Raw genomic sequence first — 16,575 nt, 5'->3', positions numbered from 1 at the left:
ACTGGGGGTAGGGGTAGAGGGGAATGATGAGACTGAAGAATATGCTTGGTCACTCAAGACTGACTGACTTTAAGAATTACTTCATATAATTACACTCAGATACTTCATTATATGACAAATAAGAAAATTATTTTATGACAGTTAAGGATCTCTGTTGGTTAACAGGACAGAATAATGTACAGGTGATTGACATAGTGGTCTCTCTATCTACTAGTAATTTTATACTAAAACATCATAACAATGTTACCAGGGTTATACAGCAAATGTGTTCCCATACGTAAGGTAATAAATGCCTTAATACTTATTGTGAGCTCAAGAACATGTACAGAAAGAGTTTCACATACACCTGAACAAAATAATAGACTAGTAAATCCTCATGATAGGTTAATCAATGGACAGGGACAATTTGATTGTTTAATGAAATAATATTGCTTCTTGAAATTACTGAGAAGAGATCAGTTTGAAATTAACACATATACACTATTACATATAAAACAGATAATCAACAAGGACCAGTCTATTGTATGGGACAGGGAACTTTACTCAATATTCTCCAATAACCTATAAGGGAAAAGAATCTGAAAAAGAATGTACTGAATCACTTTGCTATACACCTGAAATTAATACAACATTGTAAATCAACTATACCCCAAAATAAAATAAAAATTAAATTTAAAAAAGAAAATAAGTTAGCCATTAATCTGACAGTGTAGCTAAAAATTTCAGAAATAATTTCAGAATAAATCTAGTTACTGATTAAACATATATTTAGAATAGTACCACCATGAGATAATACTAAAAGTCTCAAATTTATTTCCTAGGCAGGAGTGCTATTAAACCTTTTTGAGAAAATGGAAATGATTCCTGAGGTAGAAATGAAAGAGCTTAAAAAATGAATAATGAGTAATATTTCTTTCTGATACAATATTTCTTATAGTCTTTCCTATGGGAATTATCAAAGTTCTCATTTTTCAAACATTAGTTTTAATTTTTAAATGTTCTCCTGGGGCTAAAGTTTGTTAATTTTACATAAAACTTTTATAGAATGAGCATATCTCGTAATACATAAGTTTATGTACTTGCAAAGCAAAAAACTAGCACACACTGTAAGATTAAGGAGATATTCTTTTAATAACTACAATTATTTGCTTCTTTTAATTAAGCTATTTTGACTTCATTTGTTGTCATTACTCTTAATCTTCTTTCTAAAAGTATAAACAGAAATTCGATTCTTAAGTAACATTTAAACTTCTTACCATACTGTGTGGTCTTTTGGACTTAATATAATGCAATGCAATAAGCTGAAATTTAAATACAAAGGACTATATTCAACTTATTGGTTCATTGAAAATATTAACTCTCAGCTCATGAAGCTCATAAAATGGCCTTTCTCACTACTCCTCTACAGAATAGCAACCATCTTAGTCTGTCAAATTTCTTTAGTTCCAGATGGGTGCCTTAAAGAAGTTTTGGAGTAAGCTATGAAATACATAGGTAATGGGTTCAATAATTTTGTGCTTGTCTCACAGCAGAAAATGAAAGAAAGAAGCAGAGAAAAACATTCACTAACATTAAAGAAGCTGAGGAATAAGACAGTGATGTCTTGAGCTCACTATACTTTTTAAACTGTTTAAAATTTATGAAATAATTTTAACCAGAATATTTAAGTCTTTATATTAGCAAATAAAACTTAAAATCTAAGAGAATTCTTTCTTGAGTATTTAATAAATAATGTACCTTTAAGTATTTAAGAAATTAACTTTTTAAAATCAGAAATCTGGAAGGGTAAAGCATATATTCATGACCACAGAGAATCAATTTTGAAAAACAAAACTTTTCACTCTTTGATATACTAGACTTATTTCTCCATAACTCTTGGTTAGAAAAGTAATAAGAGAATTACTGATGCTGTTAATGGGGTGAGTGAGTTGTTTTCAAATGGGCTTATACAGCATGGGAATTCAGTACAGATGTTTGGAATAACTTGCAGCTGTTGCAGGGTGAATAGGCTTAATGAAATCACTGGGAATATTGGAGGAGAACTGCCAGAAGTACTTTATAACATTTATATTATTGTGATTAAAAACTGTTTAATTAGAAGCCTAAAATTGGTCTTTAATTATGAATCAAATTTTTAGATGTCTATCATTGTTACAGATTCCTGGGTATACATCCACAAACATGTTCAACTGTAACAAAGTACCTCACTTACTATTAATATATGTTTTATGAGAAAACAATTTTCTTTAGTTTGATCAAGTTTTGGCTCAGTTAAATTCAAAATGCTTTATAAACTTATATGCAAACACCAAAAGGATTAAGAGTGAATTAAAAAAAAAGTCCCTCACTATTCTCAAGAAACTTACCTAGAGAAGGTATTATACGTGCACACATAAAAATAATACAAAGAAACAGTATTATTGGAATTCAGTGGAATTTTCCAGATTTCACTGAGTGTTCAAATGTTGTTCCTTGAGGATGAGCCTGACTTTGCCTGAAGGTATCCATAGGTACATTTTTCTTTCATTCAGGTAAAAAGTTAGGAAAGTCAATCTCCAAAATAAGATGTCACCTTTACTATCTATTAGGTTTCTAAAGCATATGGAATCACCCTGAATTAGCAATACAGAAGGCTAGTACTCTAGGCTCTCACCGTGGATAAGAGATAAGATATTTAGAAGATATGTTTAAGTGGCATGCTGGCCATCCATTCCCTTTAGGCACTCCAAGTTCCAAGATCAAGTTGAACTCTGAGAAGGCTTGATTCACTTTTACCATACATTATGAAAAAATGACAAATCAGTGTCCTCAGGTAATGTCCCCATAATATGTCACTGTAGAAGGTTTTGGTTCAGCTTCAAGGCTCAACCCAATTAACTTAGAAATCTTAGCTCTTAAGCACGTTGCCTAAGGTCAATATATTGCTAACCATATATGCAAGTCACATGTAAACTTTCTAGTAATAAAGTAAAAAGAAATGGGTAAAATTAATTTTAATAATCTATTTTCTTTACCCAACATATTCAGAATACTATCATTCAATTTGTACATAACCAGTGTAAAAATTATTGAGCTATTTTACTTTTCTTCTTCAAGTTCTTAGTCTTCAAACTCTGGTGTGTAGTTTACTCTTACAACACATCTCCATTAGGACCAGTTAGAGTTGAAGATTAGTGGCAACTATAATGAACACTGTGACGCTCTAGAGGATAAACTTCTTTTGGGAAATTGTCCTTTGAGCCTTCCTCTCCAACAAAAACCTATTGCTCCTCTGCTTTCCCCTTTATTCTGCAGGTTATTAGGGACAGAGCTGTAACAACTCCACTTAGCAGTTCTTTGGTGGTAAACAATGGGAGGATAGGGGACTTGGTCAGTAAGATATTTTAAACCCATATATTGAAAAGTGAAATAAATAAAATCTTGTACTATATTTCTCCCCACCTATTTCCAAATGCTGTAATAGCAACTCCCTCCAATACAAATCTGTCAGCAATACAGAAGACCCAGGTTCGATTCCTGGGTCAGGAAGATCCCCTGCAAAAGGAAATGGAACCCACTCCAGTATTTTTGCTTACAGAATCTCATAGACAGAGGAGCCTGGCAGGCTCCATGGGGTCACAAGAGTCGGACACGATTTAGCGACTAAACCACCACCACCTCAAATGGCATGGTTGATAGTTTAGAATGTCTCCTCAGAAGTGGAATGGGGGTATTGAAACTCCTGGAATTTGTTTAGTAAGGGTCATTTCTATGACCAAAATAAAGTTACAGTTACCATATAAATTTAGAGATTGTTTTAGATACCTTTACATAATCTTTTAGTAAAAATACTAAAGCGCATTCTGGTTTAGAAACATTTCAACTTCTCTTAAATTTCATATAATAAAGTAATACACCACTTTGTAGTGATATGTTAATTTGTGGCTACTGGTTTGAACATTTCTAGAACTCTCTTTTAACACACTATAATCTCATTTATTGAAAATGAAGACGCAGTACAGTGCAATGAATAAAGCACTAGCCTGAAATGAAAGATGATTTGGTGTCTAGACTTCTGTCACGTAAGTTGTGTGACGTTATATAATTCTCTGAATCTAAATTTCTTCATCTGTAAAATTAAGGAGGCAAAAGTACATCAAAAACCTTAACTGGAAGCTATATATTTATTCAAGAAGTTCAAAATGCTGTATTATCTGAAGCAAACAGTATTTCCAAGGTCATGCTGCAACACTTTGTTAAGAGTGAGATTAAATAACAAAGCTAAAATAAGTGGACAAGTTATAAAAGGAACTTAATTCTGTAGGCAGGTTTAGTTCCTGTTCATTAGCTCCTGATAGTTTTTCACAAGTAAAAATAACACTTGACATTCTCTATGTGAGAGAATTCATTAAGTTCAGTTTAGTATTGAAATAGTTTAAATTTGAGTGACTGGGATCACTAAGCTTCACTGATAAGATTCTGCTAACTAACTTTAGGAATTTAAAGACTTATCACAAAAAAGAAGGCAAAGAAAAACATATACAAATGCATAATCATCTAATATTAAACACCAATGACTGCTGATGAAAAGATAAGTCATGCAACTTCTACATTTCTATTTTATTTCCCACAAATAATTTCAGTTCAAGGTGGGCAGATACTTATGTATTAGCACTACAGTGTTGTAATACAGTGAACAGGGGTGGTCCAACACCTGTTTCTGTAACTGACTGAGTCCTTTGTTTCTTTGAAAAGATCAGTAATTTTTAACAAATGCCTTGATGTCAGTGCACAATAGCATCTTTCAGAAATCTTCAAATGTTGATAAAGGAAGTAGGATTCCCTCCTACTCATACCAAACCACTGTAAGAAGGAACAACTCATCTAATCAGTACAAGACAATGAGTGCTTTCTTGAACATATTTACAGAGGTAATAAAAATGTTTTTTGAGGGGGGATGGTATAAACACTAAACAATAAAATGGTTAATTCCACTATGGAACCTCAAATCAAAATCGGAGTAAAATCCTATTGTAAGTATCTAGACATTCCCACAGTAATCTAGGCACATGTCTTCCTCACCACTTGATCTCTATTTTTCACATTGTGGTAAAAACCCTTATCCTAGATGCATATCATTGCCACAGCTAGGTAACAGAGCCTTAAGAATCCTTGAAAGACAAAATTAAAGGGGGTTTATCTATTGCTATCTGAATCTGGGGGATAACAGCCAAATGAAATTCTAGTCAGTAAAACTTGATTTAAATATAAATGCTTATCTTCTATAGAAATTTACATAATCTTTGTTGCAATAATGTGAGAAGATGTATTTCTTAAAATAAATGAAACCCACACATAAGCTTCAATAATTTCATTAAACTAGTGGATTAGAGATGACTTCTCCCTGTTTGTTTTTCAAATTTCTGAGCATTGAGATAGTCCTTTTGAAACTGAAAAAACATTTTAAATTGATCACAGTTATCTATTAATGTCTTAAAGCTATTTGGTAAGAGTTCTGCAGAAATATGAAAACCTCATTAAGACTATTTAAAAAGTTGCTTCTAATAACCAAAGAATTTATAAACAATTTGATAATTAAAAAAAAAAAAACTTCTAAGCTCCAAAACTTAAGAACTTTGAGCCTCTTCTATATCAGTTTTATAGATTAAGAAAGGTATGTCACTCAGTTCTAAAAACCAGATCTACCAATTTCAGAATTTCCAATCAGATCTGAGTTAGAAGCTTTCATGAATCATAAAAAGAATTTAAAACTAAAATTAATTTCAAATGAGTTTTTAAAACCATTTCCTAAGAACAAAACATGAAACACACACTCTTTGAATCCAGCTGCCTTTTTAAAAGGAATTTAAAAGATGCTTTAAGAACAGCTAGCAAATGTTACATATTGGCTACCATGTTTTGATACCAGTCCTGAAATAGGCTCATTACAATAAAAGCTTGTGCAACCATATGCAAGGAGAAATCATAAAGGGCTGATTTTCACAGAAGTAGGCACCAGCTCCAAATTTGTTTGATATAGTGTTAGAACAGGGAGAAAAATGCAAATACCAGAAATCTGAACTAAAAAGGACATGCATATTTTCTTAGTAAAAGACATGCTTGGATATTAGAGATAATTTATTTCAATCTCGCATAAGGTCAGCATCAAGAAGCTGAAACTCCAAAACTTTGGCCACCTGATGCAAAGAACTGACTCACTGGAAAAGACTCTGATGCTGGGAAAGACTGAAGGCAGGAGGAGAAGGGGACAACAGAGGATGAGATGGTTGAATGGCATCACCGACTGGATGGACATGAGTTTGAGCAAGCTGCGGGAGCTGGTGATGGACAGGGAAGCCTGGTGTGCTGCAGTCCATGGGGTGGCAGAGTTGAACACGACTGAGCAACTGAACTGAACTGGCATAGGGTTTGACAGTTTAAGAGTATAACAAGCAAGTAAGATGACGGTGGTATTATGTATGGAACAGGTATTTTAAACCTTAGATGATTAACTATGTTTGAAAAACAAGCAACAATTGGACTTCCTTACACTGTCGATTACACACTGGCATTCAATTAAATGCCTGTCAAACGATATGAACTGACGTAGAATTCTTGGCACTTAATTTGAATCAGATCTAAAACCTTACAAGGGAAATAAAGAGAACTCTTGAGGAAGAATGTTAAATGCAACCAGAAGTCTTTCTATTAGGCAATATCTTTTGTTATTTTACAAGGTCCAATTTGAAAGATGCAGGCTTTTCAGAAGTTCAACAAAAGAATAAACTTGTTCTATCTTAGGGCATCATTTTTTAGAAGTTTACTTTGAAAATAAAGCTTCCACTAAACCAGTTTACAATTTTTTCTCATCTATATAGGTTAATATAGACACATATTCATGTATATTTTAGTAATATAGGCCCAGTTATAAGGATATATTATATAGTTATAAATTAAAAATTTTTAAAGGTGATTATGTCTCTAATTCACTTCACTCATGAAGAAACAGCTATTTTACTCCTTCAAGTGAAAAAGATAAGGAAAATGAAAAAGCAAGACGTGCCCCAAATCATCATGCTCTTCCTGCACAGACTTTGACACCACCCCAGAAAAAAATGTAATGAACATCTCTATTCACTTAGAAAAACAAAACCATCCACTAGAAATGTGGTATAATTCAAAATAAGAAATATTTCTTTTTTAAAAAAGATGAAAAAGAAAACATCTCTGCTTTACATATTAAACAATTCTTACTGTTAAACAGGAAATGCTTTTATAGCAGCCTTTAGAGTCAAGTCTGTACAATAAAGGTTCATGCTGGTTTTCACCCTTGGCAACCAAAATGCATTGTTGAAAAGAAACTCCTAAAAAGTTTCCTTCAAAAGTGATTTCATTCACTAAATGGGGAAAGGAGGGCATGGGGAAGGGATGATTAGGATCAATGAAAAGAGTAGATAATTATATTTTGATCCTATCTAAAGCAAGATGGCACCCCACTCCAGTACTCTTGCCTGGAAAACCCCTGGACGGAGGAGCCTGGAAGGCTGCAGTCCATGGGGTCACTGAGGGTCAGACACGACTGAGCGACTTCACTTTCACTTTTCACTTTCATGCATTGGAGAAGGAAATGGCAACCCACTCCAGTACTCTTGCCTGGAGAATCCCAGGGACAGGGGAGCCTGGTGGGCTGCTGTCTATGGGGTCGCACAGAGTCGGACACGACTGAAGTGACTTAGCAAAGCAAGATCTGAAGGTAGTTTCACTTATAGCAAGGAGTATATTCTTATAAAGATATTGCAAAAAAGGGGGGAGGGGAGTAGAATTACAAGCAAGTTTTAATAATAGATTCTAGACTCTCACTTGGACAGTTACCTAGTTTCAGAGGGTCTTATATTATGTGGGAAAAATTTCCAATGGGAAATACATTCTCATTTCTCACAAAAATAAATTTTATCCCTCATAATTTCCCTACCAAAAATTCATTTGAGAAATAATTTACTGCATGAAAGTAATACTATAAAATACATTAAAAGATTAAGGTCATAACTTATTATGCATAGTTTTAAAAAGCTCTCATAAGGATTCAGGGCACTGTTAGCTGAATGGGAAAAAGAAATGAAGCTGTCAATTACACATGGGAATAATCTCATTCCTGTATATAAAAAGGCAACAAAAGTAACTCCCACTCTTTCTTTTTCCAATTGTGTATTATATAACTTCCACAAATGCTGATTTTGAGTGACAAAGATCCTCAAATACTACTAATACTGAAAAAAAGTGAAAGTGAAAGAAAGTGAAAGTGAAGTAGCTCAGTCCTGTCTGACTCTGTGTGACTCCATGAACTGTAGCCTGCCAGGTTCCTCCATCCATGGGATTTTCCAGGGAAGAATACTGGAGTGGGTTGCCATTTCCTTCTCCAGATCTTCCCAACCCAGGGATTGAACCTGGGTCTCCCACATTGTAGACAGACACTTTACTGTCTGAGCCGAAGTCCCACTGAAAAAGTTTTCAATAAATATACTTCAGGTGACTTAAGTATCTTCATCACCAGATAAAGCAGAATTCTGAAAAAAAAAAAAAAAAACCCACCATGGAAGAAAGATTCATCGTATCAGTAACTGCAAGAAATTCTCTGATGCATAAGGTGACTCAAGGTATAGTAATTTACCTTATCTGCAAATGAAATCTGGAAATGTTGGACTTGAAATATACCAACAATATAGATCACTACTGAGAAGATGACAATGGTTTCCCCTAAACTGGGCGGCAAAAGCAGGAAGGAGGAAAAAACCCAGTCACATTTTAGAGACTTTAGATTTTAAAAATGACCCATATAATTTGACAGGAAAACATTTAAGAAATAAGAAATATCTTAAGGGACAAAAAGGATACAGGAGTTGAAAATCAGTTGAGGGCAAAAAATGTGATATAAGCTTGAAGGACTTAGCAGGGACTTAAACAAATGGATATTCAGAAGAAACTCTAAATTGTGTGTAAAAGGAAAATAGACGATGCTGAGATGGCAGAAGATTGTGCCAGGAAGCCATTTTCAGAGATTTCTCTTCAGTCTAAGGGAGGTATAGATGCCCATTTCTTTAGAACAACTGAGATCTATCCCTCTTTATATGCTCATTTTTCTTACACATCAGAGTTGAAAAATACCAAAGGTATGAGTCCAGCTGAGGAGGAGGAAAACTATACATCTGAAAATTAAAGTTCAGATAAGCACACAGGCCATCAAAAAATGATTTTTATTTCAATTTGCTAAACTGAAAGCATACAATGACCTAAATGCATCCCTTTAAACTCCTTTTCTTGCAAAAAACAAAAGATGGTATCAAAGGAGCATTTCTGAGGTTTGAACAAAGTAACAGAGGAGAACTTTAAGAAAAGCTTCATTGAACTTTCTTTAAATTTTTTTTTAAATTAACCCCTGAAACCATTCAATATCACCAATGCCATAAAAAAAGAACATTCATCTATAAAGCTGTTTCTAAAATGGCCATCCTTTCTCCTTGACCAGCCTTACCACCTTCAACCAGATGGCTTGATCCCATTCTCTCTCCCCAAAGAAAAATCAAATAAAAATTACACCAAGAGGATTTAGTATGAGGATAAGCTATACGAAACAGTCTCTAAAGAGTAACGCACATTTCCAGTTGTTTCATCACCTGTAGATAACCAGCCTTCTGGCTGCCTGAAGAGCTCAGCCAACTCCTGAAGCAAAGTGCGGTGGAGAAAGGTCCTCAGTAAAGGTTGTCAGTGTTGGTGCTCCGAGGGGTCTTGATCTTCTCTATGTTTTTGAGGATTACATCATGCAAAGTGGCATACTGGTTCCGTACATGGAGCAGGATCTGGCGCACACTCAGGTACTCATTTTCGTCGACCTCCGCGACAGTGCGGCGATAATCTTCCACCTGGGGGTATTTTACTATCTTGGATACCAGCTTGGCTCGGGTGTTGTAGTAGGTGGAGAAGCGGCGTAGATAGGAGGCTGCTGTGCTCTCCACAGTCCACAGCTGGTCCACGGTGTCTTCCTGGATGGACACTCCGAAGTTGTTGCCGTCCTCCACCTTCGGGATGAGCAGCTGCACCCACATCCGCACGGTGTTGCACTTCTCTCTCAGCAGCTCGATCTCAGGCTTTACACGCTCAATCAGCTCCACCAGATGCTGGTTGCTTCGCAGAAGCTGTCCCTCGCCGCCGGGCAGTGCTAGTACCTTGATGGAGGACTGGGTCTGCAGAGGTGGCGGATCCCGGTTGGGCCCATCACCCACAGTGTCTGGGGCGATGAGGCTCTCTGGGGCTGGCACTGAACGGATTCTGGACAAGTCTTGCAGGCGGAGCTCCTGGACCCGACTATCTAGCTCTGAGAGCTTCTGAGGGAAGAAGGTGGACACTAGATCCTCGGCCTCCTGGGCGATGCGGGCCCGGAATGAATCTACTTTCGCCTGCACGTCCTGCTCTAGCTTCCGCGGAGAAGCCATGACCGCCAGGGGCATCAAATGTTGCAGCAGATACAGGTTTGGGCTTCCGGCGCCATCGCCAACTCCCAACAGACCAGGGCCCGCTAGGCCGAAGTGACGTCCTGGGGTCCCTGCGGAATGGCACGCGGCAGAAGCGGAGCCGCACGCTGACCACTCCCGATGGCGCCCTGGCCACATGTGTAGGTGGGGAGGAGGCCCAGCCGGATCTAGTTATCTGGGCGGCTCATCTCCTATTTACTGGCCCCCACCGGCTGGAAGACAGTTCCAAAGAACATCGTTAAACTTAAGCTGTGAAGACGGAGGTCAAGGAAATCCACCGTCCTTAGATCCAGAATACACGATCTCTTTTGAAAGTCACCTCACAAAATGGGCTCCCAAGAGCAAGGCTCACTTCTGCTGCTGCTGCTAAATCACTTCAGCCGTGTCCGACTCTGTGCGACCCCATAGACGGCAGCCCACCAGGGTCCCCCATCCCTGGGATTCTCCAGGCAAGAATACTGGAGTGGGTTGCCATTTCCTTCTCCAATAGGCTCGCTTCTGAAGAGCCTTAAATCACATCTTTACAGGTAATCTGAGACTATCCATGCTTTCCCCTTAGAAAGTCAGAGGGCTTCCCTGGTGACTCAGTTGGTAAAGAATCTGCCCACACTGGGGAAGATGCGGGTTTGATCCCTGGGTTGGGAGGATCGCCTGTTGGAGGGCACGGCAACCCACTCCAGTATTCTTGCCTGGAGAAGCCCCACGGGCAAAGGAGCCTGGTGGGTACAGCCCACGGGGTCGCAAAGAGTCGGACAGAACTGAGCAACTAAGCATACATAAAAAGTCAGAAGCGAGTTCACTATTATATTTTTAATCAAGTTAGAAAATTTCTGAGATCTTCTATGGCTTACTTTATATAATTTTTAGTTTAAATAGCAAATGTTAAGTTACAGAACTTTTCTAAAAATTCATTTTGGTGAATAATTATAGTTAAATCTAGACTGTAGATTAAAGTAACAGATTTCCTGAATTCAGTGTGTGGTGCTTACCAAGGTTAATATCCTTGTTTTTATTAAGTACACACTACAGTATTAAGGGATAAAGTGGTATGATGTATTTTACCTATTCTCAGATGGTTCAGAAAAAGAGTGTGTATGTTTGTCAGTGTGTGCATGTGTATAGAGAATGAGAATGCTGAAGCATGTGGAGAAGTGATAAAAATTGATGACTCTGTATAGATTGTATGAGAGATCAGTATTAGTCTTATAAATTCTCTGTAAGTTTCAACTTAATTCAAAATAAAAAGTGAAAAAACTACCTTTTCCTTAAAGGTTTCTGGAATCATAAAGACAATTTCTTTATGCCTTCTAAACTTTCACCCTATTTATTTATATTCATTTTCCTTTCCCTGAAATATTTTCCTTTTGTTCTTTGCAACCCACAGAGTAAAATCCATGCCACTCACTTTTATTCTAAAATTACTGAAGTTTAGGGTTTTGTTTTGTTTTTAAGGATTATTCTAAAGATGCTATAGTATAGTTTCAAATGTAATTGTCACTTCAGTCAGGCTGTAAACTCCTTCAGGACAGAAGCCAAGTTTTAATTCATTTCCTTTACAGGTGCTCAATACATGCCTGATGGAAATGATCTTGACATAGTAAGATTTTAGCTAACTAGAACTTCAGAAAATCTAGAACCAAAAGGAAAATATCAACAAGACAAACATGTTGTTACAGGTTGGGTCCCCAGTAAGCAGAGAAGTTGCTTAATGGAAGTTTATTAGGGAGTGTTCTTAAGATAAACACCTATGGAAAGGAAGAGACAGAACTGGGAGAAGTGGGACGTCAATGCAATCTCAGAGCCTTGACGGACCCCATGGGGAACTGGGAGATGCCCTTCAGAGTTATCCTGAGATGGGGTCAAGGCAGTTCTGAAGAGGGCTCTTTGGAGGCAGGACTTCTTGCAGTTGGGAAATAAAAACTTAAGTTCTGAGGAGGGATCTGGGGAGCTCATCACAGCTTCAACTACATATGTAAGACACTAAGATACTATAATCCAAATGGAAAAAAAATACCTCGTTGGGGGTGGTGATGTGGTTGAAGAGAAGCATCAAGAAAGTCTTAGTAAAATTAACATGGTGATACTTTTAGATATGGCGAGATGAAAAAAAGCAGAATTCAATATTATGCAAGTTTTTTGGCTTAGGTAAATAATTTCTATTTATACTTATATTAAACCACTCCTATGGGGTCACTAAGAGTCGGACACGACTGAGCGACTTCATTTTAACTTTTCACTTTCCTGCATTGGAGAAGGAAGTGGCAACCCACTCCAGTGTTCTTGCCTGGAGAATCCCAGGGACGGGGGAGCCTGGTGAGCTGCTGTCTATGGGGTTGCATAGAGTCGGACACGACTGAAGCGACTTAGCAGCAGCAGCAGAAAGAGGTGATTTAGATATACATACATTTTTTACATATACATATTTACATTCAAGTTATGAGAATTTAGACAGAGCTGTCAAACAGAAAAGAAAAAGCAGATTTTGAAACATGACCACAATTTCCAAAATGTTGATTTTTTTCATAGCTTTGGCTATAAAAGATTACATTAGGGCCAGCATGGAAATTCCTTTTTGTACCAATAACATTCTCAAAGGTATTAATATATATGGTTTAACAAATGGTTATTCTGTTTTCGAAGAGAAAACATTTCTAGCTGCTTTTTGTTTTAACTGAAGCATAGTTGCTTTACACTGCTGTGTCAGTTTCTGCTGTACAGCAAAGTGAATCAGCCATACATATATCCCCTCTCTTCCAGTTGCTGTTTTAAAAAAGGAGAGAAGTTTCTTTCTGTTTATAAGTGATTAATGTAGCCATTTATGTGAAATTATTTTCTTGTCTAATGGTAAAATAGAAAATCCTTTGGGGGATTCACCTGCTCTTTTTTCTGATGTGATGTAAGAATTTTATTTATTTGTAATGTTTTCTGGTCTTGTTAATGAAAGTAGCAGTTGGTAGGAAAGCAATAGCTCCTAATTTTTCTTCTGCCATCAACCATCAGCGGTCGGTTTTAAAGATTATTTAATACACTTGCATGCCTTGATTTGACCCATGAAATTAACACTGAGTGCTAACAGGTGGAGGAAGGCTAGGGACACCTGTATAGAGTGTTGTCTCGTTCAGTTCAGTTTCTCCTTTCTCCACAGCCCAGTAGGGTTCATCATGAACTGATGCCAATAACAGACACCCCACTCGTCTTTTAGGAATACCAACAGATCTATGCATTGATTTGTCCTTTAAATATCTTCCAAATCTGAAACTGCCCTGTGAAGATAGGATTCTGTGGTGCTAAGTATAAGTTCCACTTACAAAACTAAACAACCGTTGTTGCATCAACTATTGGAGACACCTGTAAGCTTGAGATATGGATTGGAATTTAATCTTCCAAAATAAGCTTTTTTTCCTCCACTGATTTCTGTCTATGAAAGTTAGAAGAAATATCATCAGTGGGGCTATATCTAGATAATCTTAAGACTCTGGTGGGTGGTAGTATTTATGCCTTCATAAAATTCTTCAAATCTGGGTTGCAATGGATCTTACGTTATCTAGACCAAATGGTTTCATTTACCACCTGTGAAAACCCCCAAGTGAGCAATTTCTAGGCCTGGGAAATATATCATGTTCTCTTCCTTCATTAGTCTTCCTAGACTGCTATAAGTAAAGGTACAGAAATAAACGGTCTGCAGTGCCTTTTTATCAGAATCAAGTCTCTACATCTAACATGGCTTTAAATGAAGTGAAAGAAATTGAATGTGTTAAGTCACTCAGTCGTGTCTCTTTGTGACCCCGTGGACTATCCTATCGCCTGCCAGGCTTCTCTGTCCATGGAATTCTCCAGGCAAGAATACTGGAATGGGTTGCCATGCCCTTCTTCAGGGGATCTTCCCAACCCAGGGACCAAACCTGGGTCTCCTGCATTTCAGGCAGATTTTTTACTGTCTGAGCCACCAGGCAAGTCAAGTTGGCAATACAGCATTGTGGTTAAAGTTGGAAGTTAGTCATGTTCAGATCTTAAGCTTTGCTACTCATTGTGACTCTGGCTAAGTTATCTAACCTCTCTGTGCTTCATTTTCTTCATCTATAATAATATCTATAAAATTATTTTGGGGATTAAATTAGTTAATACATGTAAAGAGTTTAGCAGAGGGCCTGGAATATAGTAATTGTTCAATAAATGTTAGCTAGTACTGAAGGAGGGATGGTCTATCAACAGTCCAAAATCTCTCTTTACTCTTTGGAGTAGAACTGTGTATTCTAGACAAACAGAACAAGTAAATTTTCTCATTCACTGTCTTATTATTTAGCAGTGATGACTAATTGTACTACACAGTTGAATATAAGTATCTTTTTTTAATGGCTTGAATTTCTCAGATCATCAGTATTTAGAGTCCATATCACAGAGGGCATAGGTGAAGCAAGCACAAAGGTTTATTGGCTACCTTGGCTGAAAACTGTGTTTCTAAATAGAACCCCTTCTTGCAAAAGCTGTGTCTTTAGCAAGTTCACATTATTTTTATCTTACAAATTACATAATTGGGATAGTTTGGAAACAGTGATGTCTACTTTCAAGGGTCCTTAAAAATCACCGATTTTAACAAAAATCCACTGATTTTCGGGTCCTAGATTCTTGACTTTTTAAGATGCTATGGCCAGTGACTCTCCATTCAAGTCACTGAGAGTTTCCTTGTTTACAAATGCCTGGATCAATAATGTACTGGAGGACTTCCCTGGTGGTACAAAGGATGAGAATATGCCTGCCAATGCAGGGGACATGCGTTGTATCCCTGGTCCAGAAGGATTGATTCCACATGCTGCGAAGCAAGTAACCCCATGTACCAAACTAATGAGCCCACGTTCTAGGGCCTGCGAGCTGCAACCACTGAGCCTGTGTGCTGCAACTACTGAGGCTTGTGCTCCACAACGAGAAGCCACTGCAACGAGAAGCCCGTGCACCACAACAAGGAGCAGGCCCTGCTCACTGCAACTACAGAAAGCCTGCATGCAGCAACGAGGACCCAGTGCAGCCCAAAAGAAATTAATTTAAAAAAATAATGTACTGGACGAACAATTAATCTTCTAGTTCAGTATTTTTCAAACTGAAGCCCACTGGTTCCCTATAATTATTTGTGTCTTCATTTTGATGATAAATTAATCGATGTAAGCATATTCTGGATCATATTATAACTGCCATGTGATCTGGGGCCCAGCAATTACATTTTTATGATTATGATGGTACCAAGTATATCAACCTTAATTGATGAGAGAAGAGCCTATTAAGTGGTGTTGGTTTAGTTGCTAAGTTGTGTCCGACTCTTGCAACCCCATGGACTGTAGCCCACCAGGCTCCTCTGTCCATGGGATTTCCCAGGCAGGAATAATGGAGCAGGTTGCCATTTCCTTCTGAGAAAGGAGCCTATGAGGTTTGATTATCCTTTTTTCCCTTCTCCCAAATAACTGTTAATCCAACAGAGCAAAAGGTTTTCTTGGTAGCTCAAATAGAGAAAATCTGTGGGAGAATTAATTGGAATTAATAATATGGAAATGTTTAATTAAAAATTAAAAGCACTTGCACCATGAAAGTCAGTACTTCACTTATCAGGAGTGACTTACACAAGAACATAGTCTATGACATAAATTCATGTTGTTGATTTGAATTTTATTTTTGTAATATTATTTACATTTAATTTATATATTTATATTATATAATAGAATTATATTATTTTGGTTTAGTACTTGTAAACTAAAGTAGGGGATGTTTTGAGTTTTATGTTTATATGTACTTAATAAACATAAGTCAATGCTGGCAGAGAATTTCTTCCTTTAAAAGTAAAAATCCTCTTCTAATGCCTATGCGAACAATTCCAGAGTTATCTTTCTGAAATGTGTTTTTGATCAGATTTCTCTCAAATTCCTTAAGAATACCCTACAAGTTCCTTCATGACCTATTTCCTGCCATCTTTTATTTCCCAAAACCAACTCTACATTCCAATAACATGTCCTATGGTTTTACATATTCACCTTTCTCTGTGTAAAATGCCACACGCATCATTTTTCTCTCACTCTATCTTACT

At 37.0% G+C, this 16,575-nt stretch overlaps 1 protein-coding gene and 1 pseudogene across 1 annotated transcript in view; both read right to left on the bottom strand.

The window, feature by feature from the left end:
• ATF6 (activating transcription factor 6) overlaps nt 1-16,575 on the bottom strand; it is a 246,416-nt gene that overhangs the window by 84,372 nt on the left and 145,469 nt on the right. The window lies entirely within an intron of this gene.
• LOC138417262 (proteasome activator complex subunit 3 pseudogene) lies at nt 9,212-10,993 on the bottom strand (annotated as a pseudogene).

Source organism: Ovis canadensis, chromosome 1 (genome assembly GCF_042477335.2).
Source record: "Ovis canadensis isolate MfBH-ARS-UI-01 breed Bighorn chromosome 1, ARS-UI_OviCan_v2, whole genome shotgun sequence".
In the NCBI taxonomy this organism is placed as follows: domain Eukaryota; kingdom Metazoa; phylum Chordata; class Mammalia; order Artiodactyla; family Bovidae; genus Ovis; species Ovis canadensis.
Note: the sequence above shows the minus strand (reverse complement) of the source record. Positions and strands in the feature narration are given on the sequence as shown.